Source organism: Capricornis sumatraensis, chromosome 2 (genome assembly GCF_032405125.1).
Source record: "Capricornis sumatraensis isolate serow.1 chromosome 2, serow.2, whole genome shotgun sequence".
Lineage (NCBI taxonomy): Eukaryota > Metazoa > Chordata > Mammalia > Artiodactyla > Bovidae > Capricornis > Capricornis sumatraensis.
Window position 1 is genome coordinate 119,439,865 of NC_091070.1, and position 11,872 is coordinate 119,451,736.

The 11,872-nt window shown below is 48.7% G+C and overlaps 1 pseudogene; it reads right to left on the bottom strand.

The window, feature by feature from the left end:
- Window positions 1-10,114: 10,114 nt before the first annotated feature.
- LOC138073850 (protein transport protein Sec23B pseudogene) lies at window positions 10,115-11,209 on the bottom strand (annotated as a pseudogene).
- Between the last annotated feature and the right edge of the window lie 663 nt (window positions 11,210-11,872).

An 11,872-nucleotide genomic window follows, 5' to 3' on the forward strand; every position in this document is an offset into this window, starting at 1 on the left:
GGAAAGACATATGCACACTACTCTATATAAAATAGATAACTAGTAAGGACCTCTTGTAAGGCACAGGGAACTCCACTCAAGACTCTGTAATGGCCTGTATGTGAAAAGAATCCAAAACAGAGTGGCTATATGAATGGGCTTCCCAAGTGGCACTAGTGGTAGTGAGCCCAACTGCCAGACTTGAAGAGACGTGGATTCAATCCCTTGGTCAGGAAGATGCCCTGGAGAAGGCTAGGGCAACCCACTCCAGTAGTCTTGCCTGGAAAATCCCCTGGACAGAGGAGCCTGATGGGTGACAATCCATAGTGTGACAAAGAGTATGACATGACTGAAGCGACTTAGCACACACGCATGTGTGTGTGTAACTGATTGACTTTGCTGTACGTCTAAGACTAACACAACATTGTAAATTATACTCTAATTATGTTTTGTTTTGTTTTTTAGAAAGAAGTGGCTCTTGGCTTTCTTGGAGAGCAGTACAAACACTAGTCCAGAGACTGCCACTTCTTGGCTGAATAACCTCAGGTGTATCAGGTAAACTCTCAGAGCCTCCCCCAATCTGTTAAACAGAATATATAACATGTCTTATAGACTGTGAAAGAGATATGTGAAAACACCTTAAAAACCTCTAAGTTCTATATAAGTTGCTTTTTTATTACTGTCATAACATAAATTAAGCAGGAACTGGATCCATCATGAATAAAATACTCTCACCAATGCTGACACTGTCTTACTGATCATTTTCAGCCTTATTCTCCAAAGATGATAAGAAACCTGATTCTGCTTGTCACATTGTACTTGGGTAACAAACTTTGAGTAGAATTTCATGTTGCCAACTCCCCTCAGGTCCAGCATTCCCAGGGGTGACTTGCCACTCCCTCCAAGGGAATGCCTGTGCCACTAATCCAGCTCTACTTGCTGTTGGAAATCAGAAAAGGCTACGTGGCCATGAGCAGAGAGCTCTAGCCCATCCAAAGTAGTTCTCTGGGTTTCTGTAATAGAACTATTCTTAGAATGCCCAAACCTCTCTCATCAGAGTGTCCCTGCAGTGGCCTGCTGGGGGTCAGGGACACTTGAACCTGGCAGTACCACCATCTCACAGCCAGCCATTTAATTCATATCTTTGTGCCTCATGTTCAAGGGCATGTACTCCCATTGGGCTCACATGTCTCTCAGTGAATCACCATCTTTCTTTGCCAAAACTCATGCCTCAGCTTCCTGATTAAGGGTCGCCTCCCACCTTGAGGCTGGTTTTCCAATCTGTCTGTTCTGAGTCAGGCAGTTCTCCCTTCCCGCCTCACCTCTCCACCAAGTTCCAGGGATTGTTGCCTCAACACACATCACTGGTGTGGGAGTGTCAGGTCCATGGGTGATGTCATTTGTTTGTAAACAATTTCCACAAATCATCTCCCACTGAAAACTACAGAGTCTAAGAGATGGAAACAAAGGACCCTCCTATCCAGAGTGGGACTGCCTTTCAGAGCCTCCCTGACAGGTGTCATTGAGTCTCAACTTTAGATGAATCAATGAAACATTTCTGACCTTGCCTCTAAGCAAACAACTTGGGCTGGGTGGATGCCGTGACAGAGTTTACCAGTCACTGGGTCATGGATGGAGCAGCAGCCAAGAAGCCAAGCTTCAATTTTCTAAGAGTCTGGGTGTGTCTTCAGAGGCCAGAGTGTGATGGTAATTTCTAAAGCAGGAGAATATGACACCTTGAGTCTGAGAAGATGGGCTTTGGAGTCAGACAGACCCCAGTTCAAATCTCATCACCCTCACTCACCCTCTGGGGGCCTAGGACTTTCACTAGCTGTGCAGTTTTGGCCAAGTCGCTGAAACTGATCCCCAGTTTCATCATCACCTAAAAAATAGGGAACTTCATGTCTATATATTGAGATTATTGTGAGGATTTAAATGAGATAATATATGCAACACGACTAACCTTGTGGCCAAGGAAGCATGAGAACAGTGAATGCCCAACAAATGGTAACTATTGTCACTGTTATTAACACCGTTATTATCGCCTCATCCCTTGTGAGCCCAGCAGACACTGCTACAGAGGACACTGTTGTGTTTCCTCTTCCTGAAATGACTGAATGAGGTCTGATCCTGATACCTCAGGATGGGGTATCAGAGCTACTCAGGATGGCTCCATCACAGCCATCACCTCTAGAGAACGACATTCCCACATTTCCGTGCCCAGCACTTCTCATCCTGCAGGGTCCCGAAAACCCATGGCTCCCTGTTGGACCTCAGCTGCATGACAGGCTTTGCCAACTGGCAAAGCAGTTGGCTAGTGATCCTCTGTACCAAAAGTTAAGTCTCAGCTCACCTGATTCCAAAGCCCCTTGAGAACTGCAGTTCCAAACCTTTGCCCCACAGCTACCTGTGCCTGATGGATAGGAGAGTGAGCACCTCCATGGAGCAAGACTCTGGAAGGCTTTCCAGGGCCAACCAGAGCAGAGCATAAGTCCTGGTTTCTCCATCATGCATTGGCTGAGTGACTTTCAACCAGCTCCTTAACCTCAGTTTCTCTTCTGTAAAATGGGGCTAACAGCACCTACCTCTTTGAGTCACTGTGAGATGATGCATGTCCCATAAAGCCCTCAGAACACTGCCTGGCTCCTGCTATCAAGATTAAGTACCAGAAAGCCACTCTTATGCAGGCATGAATTTCAGTTTCCCGCCATTTACAAATCTGCCAAGCCAGAGGATGGAGTAACAGAACATGATGATAAAAACACAAACGAAAGAACAAATAACAAAGGGAGTGCTCTCAGGAGGTAGAAGCTTTATTATGACATGTCTTCAAACAACAATCAAATCAGTAAGCATTTATTGAGCGCCAACTGTGTGCAAGCCCACGCAGACAGCAAAGTCCACCCACGGCTTTCAGGTTCCCAAGGAGAAAAAGCACACGTGGGTCAGGGAGCTTTGTGAGGCTAAATACAGAGTGGGTGTCCAAGAGCAGTTAGCTTTGCAGGGAGGCAAACTCTGACGCCCCGCGTCGCAGGGGAGCGCGGTACGGAGGGGCACAGGCGCGGGGGGGGTGGGAGCAGCTCTCGCGAGGGTATGGAAGTGGCCTCAGCATCCGCAGCAGCCGGAGGAGCTGGAGTATTGGGACCTCTGGCTGCTGCCTCCGCAGCAGCCGCAGCAGCCGCAGCCACGTCTACCCTGCCGGCGGCGCCTCCTGGGGAAGCAGCAGCAACCCACGGAGCTGGAGCCGCCGCAGCCACAGTCCCCGCAGCAGCCAGAGGCCCCGCTTGAGCCGCAGCAGCCGTTCCCGCAGCACCCAGAGCTGCAGGAGGAGGTGTCGGGCGCCGGGGCGGGCGTCGGGGCGGGACAAGGGGTGGGGCCCTGCGAAGAGCCTTTGGCGCTCTGCTGAGAGGACATGGTCACGGAGAACCTGGAAGAGAGGCAGCTTTTCATATGCGAGTTCTGTTTCGGACAGACACACACACACGCGCGCGCGCGCGCGCGCACACACACACACACACACACACACACACACACACACAGAGCAAGAAAAAGGGGAAGCAAAGGAAAACCCCCAAACAGGTATTTCAGTGAGTGCGTTCCCCTAAGTTAAAACCTGCCTAGACGAGCCACAGCCTATGAAAAGAAATCAATGGTTACCCATTTTCTCAGACTAGAGTAAGGACCACCCAAGTTCTTTACAGTGGAAAAGAAAGGATATTGTGGCAATCTTTCTGTCTGATTCAGTCCAAAATCTTCTTCCGTCTCTTTTCCCCTCACCCATTTCTCTGTAGCCATAGGCCTTCAAGTGTTGTTCGCCTAGCCATCAGCATTGCATTAACACTAATGGGGTTTCCACAGGGGCTCAGTGGTAAAGAGTCCACTTGCCAAGCAGGAGACTCAGGTTAGATCCCTGGGTCGGGGCAGATTCCCTGCAGAAGGAATGGCACCCACTCCAGCATTCGTGCCTGGATATTCCCATGGACAGAGGAGCCTGGTGGGCTATACTCCACGGGGTCGTAAAGAGCCAGACATGACTAAGTGACTAAATGGCGATGACAGGTAGAAAATACTCCAGTCACACATGCATCTGTCTGTCCCAGTGATTTGGGTCTAAAGGATCCACAAACACCAGAAGCATGTCCTGGCCTATGCCTGTCATCCCCCACGACCATAAGGCAAAAGAGAGTGGGGCAAAGGATGGAAGTACATCTCAGTCCAGGGAGCCAAAGTTTGGGGTTCTAGGAGAGCCACATCTCTGCTGTAGACTTGCTGTGGAACCGTGCAGCCGCCCACCCCCAATCCAGCTTCTCTGTGCTCACTGAGAGCAAGGTCAGCTCGCTTGAAGCTGGGGGCCCTCTCCAGGGCCTTCCTCCTACATCTCCCCGCTAGCTGTGTTCTGCCTTCTCCTCCCCTCTATCTTCACCTCTTCCCATCCTCCTCCCCCAAGTTCCACTTGGAGACTTACCAGACCCTGGCTTCGTTAGAAGACTCACTCAGTTTTCCAGCTGGAGTGGGCCACCTGCTAAGCAGTGGATTGAGCAGTGTCCAGCCAGAGAACCTTTTATAAGAGCCCAGTTAGGCACTGGCTCTTGGGAGGGGCCCCTTTCCCAACAGACATGGTCAGCTGACACATCCCAGAGACATTCATCACTCAGGTAGCCCCGTAGGTGGTGCACGTGTGTATTCAAGTCACCTCACAGAGGTGCCAGGATTGCTGTAGCATGTTTACTTTCCAAATAGAACTCTGTTCATAGCTGGGAGGGCTGTGTGTGTGCTAAGACAGGGCCTGGGGGCCCAAGTGAGGAGAGGTCTGGCCCTCTCTTGGGACCTATTCTCTTTGCCTTTTTCTACAGTGTCCAGTCATACACATAAACACACACACTGTCCCCCTGTTCACACACTCATCCCAAGGTAGTTATCTAGATGGTCGTTTGTAGTCTAGTTGGTATCTTGGTTCACATCTCTCAGGATCTTCGTCCTTAGCCCCTCAAGGAAGACCACAGTTTATGGGAAAAGCCTGGTGGGTTTCATCCAAATGCTTCCAGGTGGGACTGAGTGACGATGATGGTGGATATGTGCCTATGGGAATCTCAGTGGCAATTCCTCTCTGTCACTGAAGACAAGAAGAAGAACCCAAGCAAAGTTATGGAACAGTTAAGACCAGGAAAGCTGTGAACGCAGTCAGGTTATCTGTCACACTCCCAGATAGCCCTGATGGACCTGAAAGAAAAACTCATGCAGGATGCTGGTCCAGGTGACAAATACTAAGTCAGATTGTGAGACTCTCTGCTCCTGACCTCATCGCAAACTCCCTTTGAAGATAGGTTCTCCCTGGGGCCACTGCCCGATGTAAAGAGAAAGAAGGGAAGAAGGAAGAAAAAGGAAGGGAGAAAGAAAAAGAAAAGGAGGAAGGAAGGAAAGAAAGAGAAAGGAAGGAAGGCAGTGTGGAGAAAGAGGGTGGAGGGAGGCTAGGAGACCTGTCCCAAGGTCCAAGGTGTCCATCAAATGGTAGAATAACTAGGCCTTTAGAATAACTAGGGCTTCCCTGGCGGCTCAGATGGTAAAGAATCCATCTGCAATGCAAGAGAAACAGATTCAGTCCCTGGGTTGGGAAGATCCCCTGGAGAATGGAATGCTACCCACTCAGGGGATCTTCTCCAATATTCTGCCTGGAGAACTTCATGGACAGAGGAGCCTGGCAGGCTATAGTCCATGTGTTGCAAAGAGTCAGACACAACTGAGAAACTAACATACATACAGAATAACCAACTTTTAAGAATTGGGAGAGATTTTGGAGGTTAACTGGTATCAGAACTGCTTCTTAATCAGTGCAGCTGCCCACAACCAGGAATGTAAGGTAAAAGGAAATCCAAGACTAAGAAGTTAAGAATTGATGGTGAGACAGGTTTGGGAATGAGCGAGCTGGGTGTGGCAGACAAGGAAAGGTAAGTCACGAAAAGATACCAATTTCGTTTAACGTGGCTTTAGAGCCTGATTAACAGGTTGCATGTACCTAGGGCCACCTGTTAGTGAGTACAGATGAAACATTAGAGAGGTGAGGTCAATAGTAGAAAAGAGAAGGAAGTGATGGAGTAACACGATGGAGACAGGACCTCCTCTGGGAGACAATTTGGGCAAGTACATGCTCATTGTATGGACTTGCTATAGCCTCATATACTAACGTTCATTACCCATCACCTCTAACTCTTATCGAAGGAAGGGCTAATTGTTCATCTTGAACATAAAAGACTGATTCAGAATTATTTCTATCACTAACTTTTTGAGTCTCTCCTGAAGGAATCAGCCTATTCCTAAAGGAAAAACCCAACCCAGTGACAGAAGCTCCCGGGGCTCTCGCCTCCATCCCCTCCTCACACGCATCACCCCCTGACCCCAACCAAAGCGGTGCAGAGGAAGGAATCCTTGTTGGTTCCCTGTGCTCAGACACTTAGTCATGTCTGATTCTTTGCAGCCCGATGCATTATAACCCGCCTGGCTCCTCTGTCGATGGGATTTCCCAGGCAAGAATACTGGAGTAGGTTGCCATTTCCTTCTCCAAGGGATCTTCCTGACCCTGACTTGGGATTGAACCCAAGTCTCCTACATCTCCTACGCTGGCAGGTGGATTCTTTACCACTGAGCCACCTAAGAAGCCCCTCTTGGTTCCCTACTCAGACTCAAACTCTGGCTTTCAGGAGCCAGAGGAAATGGACTCAGAAAATCCATACCTGCCTCCTAAACTCATCCCCCAGAAACTAACCTCCATCAGCTCTCCTCTCTAGTCAATTAACAGAAGCACCCAGGATTATAATAATCAGTAAAGTAAAGGTGTTTATTCCCTGGAGACCACTTTGTGTGATCTTATTGCCTGTGACTAGGAAATAAAAGGTGTGTGTGTGTGTGTGTGTGTGTGTGTGTGTTTAATAATCAACAATGCTGGAAGGAAACCCTCTCAGAGTCATCTCACTGTGACCTTTCTGGGTCCCACCATCTCCTTTTGGAAAATCTTGTTCCCAGCCCTTCTCATGGGAAGCTTGTGTCAGAGTAATGGTCTCCAACGTGATTCTTTCCTTCAAACTTAAAGTCCCCTCCTTCAGATCATGAAAGGAAATATTGTTTCCCAGAGGTCTAAGTAGTTTTGGTGCAAAATCTGTTTCCCAAACTGACCTTTTAAGTGTTGACCTGTATTTAGAAGAAGGGGAGGGAAGATGGCTTGAGGCAGTGGGTACGGAGTGGGAGAGGTGAACAAAACAGCCAGGAGGCAGTGACGCCAGGAATAAAAAGCTTTATCGTTACAGTGATAACCCAGATTCCGAACTGAGTCCTCCAAAGAACTATCTAGTGGGAAATCAGGCCAGTGAGTATCAGAGGTTAGACCTCTAGACCTCACCATGGAAAGAACGTGGCAGGAAGAAGAGGGACGTTCTGGGTGTTTCAGAAGCCCTTCCATTCTCTGCCAATCTTCCAAGCCAGAAAAAGAGAAGACTCAGGCTGGGCAGGTCATCAGCTCTTTGAATCCTGCAGTGTTGCTCTTCAGTTGGTCTTCATGACCCAGTTCAGCAGCAGCCCCCAGAGGAGCAGCCCCCAGAGCAGCAGCCTCCAGAGCAGCAGCCGGAGCCCCCAGAGCAGCAGCCGGAGCCCCCAGAGTGCTGGCCACCGCCACTGCCACAGCAGCCCGAGCTCTGGTGTCGGCGTCGAAGAGATCTGCGAAGCTTGTGGTGGCTCAGGCAGCAGCCTCCACCCCCAGAGCTGCAGCAGCCTCCACCCCCAGAGCTGCAGCAGCCTCCACCCCCAGAGCTGCAGCAGCCTCCACCCCCAGAACTGCAGCAGCCCCCGGAGCTGGGGGCACAGCAGGAAGACGCTGGAGGGGGACACGGGGCTGGGCACTTGGGAGGACACTTAGGAGTGCACTTGGGTGGGCATTTGGGGGGACACTTGGGCGGGGGATGGCACTGCTGCTGGTTTTGCTGGCAGGACATCTTGGCAGGAACTGAATGGAGCTGGAAGAAAATAGAGAAATTTTAAGTTCAACTAACCCAAAATAACTTCCTTACATTTAAAACTGAACTATAATTTCACAAGATTTCTTCTATATGGTGATCAGATTTTAAAACCCAGTCTCCCCAAATGAGTTACAAGAGATATGCAAAGAGTTTCAACCTAGGAACGCCATAATTTCAAATGAACTTTTTGCAGCTTCAGAAAGATGCCAAACCTTTTCCTTCTCCTAATCCTCTCTCCCCTTTCCAGCAGAAACTTCCCTGCCAAATCCACTTTTCTCCTTGTCTTCCTTTAAGACTGTCTTCAGCCTCCACCCAGGGCTTCTCTCTGCCCAAAGCACCAGCACCAAGAGTCCCTCCTGGTCCTTTACCTGGTTCAACACTGGAGCAGATTACCCTGGAGGCAGGTGGACTGAGGTGCTGCCAGGAGCTTCTGCCTTTTATACAGGTTCAGCTCTGACCTGGCATCAGGCAATGCCAACCAAGGGCAGGATGCTGATAGCATCTTTCCCAAGGGGCACAGGTGACTACCCTCCCCTCACATCCCAAGGACCCAATTCCTCCCTCCATAAGTATGTCAAGTATTAACCCACAGGAAGATCCCCTGAGAATTGCTGGCCTCTAACTAAGATAACGATGCACTCAATGCCTGTCGGTCTTACAAGCATCTCTGCTATGTTCCTGATTTCCCAACCTCAGTCAATAGGGTTCTAGACCTCTGCGAAGGGAAGTACTCTCTTCTCTTTGGTATAGGAAATGGAGGGAAAATTCCTAACATGGAAATTAAATGGACCTTTTGGAATAAAGATACCGATCTAAAATAAAGTGCCAAGCCCAGGCCAACTATCTAATATGACTTTTTCATTCTTAGATGATGCCATGTTGTTGCTGCTATTTAGTCACTAAGTTGTGTCCAACCCTTTGCAGCCCCGTGGACTGTAGCCCACCAGGCTCCTCTGTCTATGGGATTTCTCAGACAAGAATACTGAAGTGAGTTGCTGTTTGCTTCTCCAGGGGATCTTCCCAACCTGGAGATTGACCTTGCATCCCTGCATTAGCAGGCAGATTCTTTACCACTGAGCCACCAGAGAGGCCCAGTTGATGCCATAGTCTGGACTAGGAATGCCTGCGATCTCAGTGCTGCTATTTCAGGCAGGCCCCACGCAGATGGTATGGGTGGTTGGCTTCTCTCCTTGCCTGAACCTGCTCGACCAAAAGAACTCACAAAGAGCACTGACTCAGCAATAATAATCCCTTTGGAAGGAAAGAAGTCTCAGAATGGCTTCTCTTTCCACACGTGGTCCTAAAGAAGGCATCTGTGGTCTGCCCACGGTGAGGTGGCAGGACCAGGCATGTGCTGAGGGTGAAGTTGGAGAACTAGACTTCGGTGGAAGTTGCCAGAAGTGAGGCCTAGGTTCTGGTCGACTCTAAGAAAAGAGCATCCAGCCTGAGAAAATCCTTTTGGTATAGAAAACCTGATTGGGGTTAGGGGGGGCGGAAGACATAGGTTTTGCAAGCCTGCGATGGAACTCTGCAAACAATGTCCTGAGGGCAGGTTAGGTCCCCACTAAAGTCATCAAAGTTTAGTTAGCTGATAAGGCAGTCAAAATATGGCATGTTCACAATGAAAACTGCAGTGAGAGGAAATAAGACAGGGAGAAATACCTCAGCTCTAAGCTGGACACTGTCTGGCACCAATTCCCAGATTTGCAAACTCAGGCAGGTTATTTAAGCATCGCTATAAAAAGGGGCTTCCAGCTTTTGCATTCCAGTCTCTTATGGTGAAAAAGAAATCTCTTTTTTTTCTTCATCCAGATTTATTGCCTTTCTGATCATTATGATTTTCATGTAAGCAAGTTGCCAAAATACGTTAGCTCTGATTTTATACAGACTCTAAAAGTTAGGATACAAAAAGCACATAAACATCTACCAATACCAAAATCTTTATGACCTTATAATTCTATGGAGTAAGAAAAAGGGCACAGGAAAGGAATACAAATAAATTAAAATCTAAAGATTTCATTTGATTATTTATTAAAATCCACTGACAAAGTAAAAGGAATGTTAAGCCTTTATAAAAAATTGTGAACACAAAATGACAATGTTTTCTTCCATTTCCTACTCGTATCCTTAGCTCAACAAGCAGTGGAGACGGCCAGCTTCTTCAGATGGTCCATGAACACCTGCGGGCTAACGTCATCAGTGAGGATGGGTGCTCCTGTTTCCTGTCCCCAAGCACACAGGTGTGTCTGAGACGGATTCACTTTGGACAAAAGAAGTCAAGCCTGGCTGCCCCTGCGCTCCATGTGAATGCATCGCGGCACCTGGAACCACGCCTGCAGGATCTCCTGTGCGTTGTCCAGGGGCGCCTGCAGGAGGTGCTTAAAGTTTTCCTACTTGGACATGTCCTGGTAGCCTGCTTTCCGCCACTGGGCTATGGTCTCACTAAGATAAATGACAATTTGGAAGAAAGTGTCCATGAGCGGAATTCTGTCAGCAAGAATGCTGCTGCTGTCCAGGAGCACAGGCTCTGGGGGCCCGTGGAAGGAGTAGGAATACAGGATGGGCTGGATCATGATGAGGGACTGGGTGAGATCCTGCCAGGCACAGTGGTGCCGATAATACAACGACTCGTCAGGGCTGCTGTTGAAGACTTGAAGGAATGGAGACCTTCTAAGATGGAACATGAACTGAGGGTGTAGAGAGAAGGAATCTGATAACCTAAATGACACGGGGTCTTCTTCGTTATACTGTCCAAACTTCTGACACAACCGGATGAGCTGTCGATCCAGCCACCGGAGCATGTCCGGACCCTCCTCCGACTCGGCTCGGAACACCCCCCAGCCGCGCCATCAGCGTCGCAACCGCCTCCTGGTCAAACGCCGCTTCGATGTGCTTCAGCTGGCTCTGCATATCTGCCTGACTGCGGGCAACAGTGGTCACACCGATGCGCCGCTGGGTGCTGGAGTGCTGGTAGTGCTTGACGAACTGGATGGAGCCTCGGCCTCCTTGCAGGATCCGGGCGCTGTGCTGGTTGACTACTTCAAAGTAGATGTGAGTGTCGTTGCAGGATCCAGGCCACAGATTTTCCACTGACTCGTGCTGCCAACACCAAGCTCGTTTTCTGATACACACGATCCTTTCACATTCAGAGATGCACAGGGTCTGATGGCTCCCACAACCTTCAGCTCCCTTGAGGTCTTTACTTCCAAAGTAGCACCAAATGCCATTTGGTGTTCGTTCTAGAAGGTCTTCTAAGTCTTTATAGAATTGTTCAGCTCTGGCATTAGTGGTTGGGACATAGACTAGGATCACTGTGATATTGAATGGTTTACCTTGAAAATGAACAGAGATCTGTCATTTTTGAGACTGCGCCCAAGTACTGCCTTTCCCACTCTTTTGTTCACTATGAGGCCTACCCCATTTCTTCTAAGGGATTCTTGCCCACAGTAGTAGATATAATGGTCATCTGAATTAAATTAGCCCATTCCAGTCCATTTTAGTTCACTGATTCCTAAAATGTTGATGTTCACTCTTGGCATCTCCTGTTTGACCACTTCCAGTTTATCTTGATTCATGGACCTAACATTCCAGGTTCCTATGCAGTATTGTACTTTACAGCATAGGGCTTTACTTCCATCACCAGTCACACCCACAACTAAGCATTGTTTTCACTTTGGCTCCATCTCTTCATTCTTTATGTAGTTATTTCTCCACTGATCTCTAGTAGCATATTGGGCACTTACTGACCTCAGGAGTTTGTGTTTCAGTGTCATATTTCTTTGCCTTTTCATACTGTTCCTGGGTTCTCGAGGCAAGAATACTGAAGTGGTTTGCCTTTCTGTTCTCCAGGGGACCACATTTTGTCATAACTCTCCACCATGACCCATCCG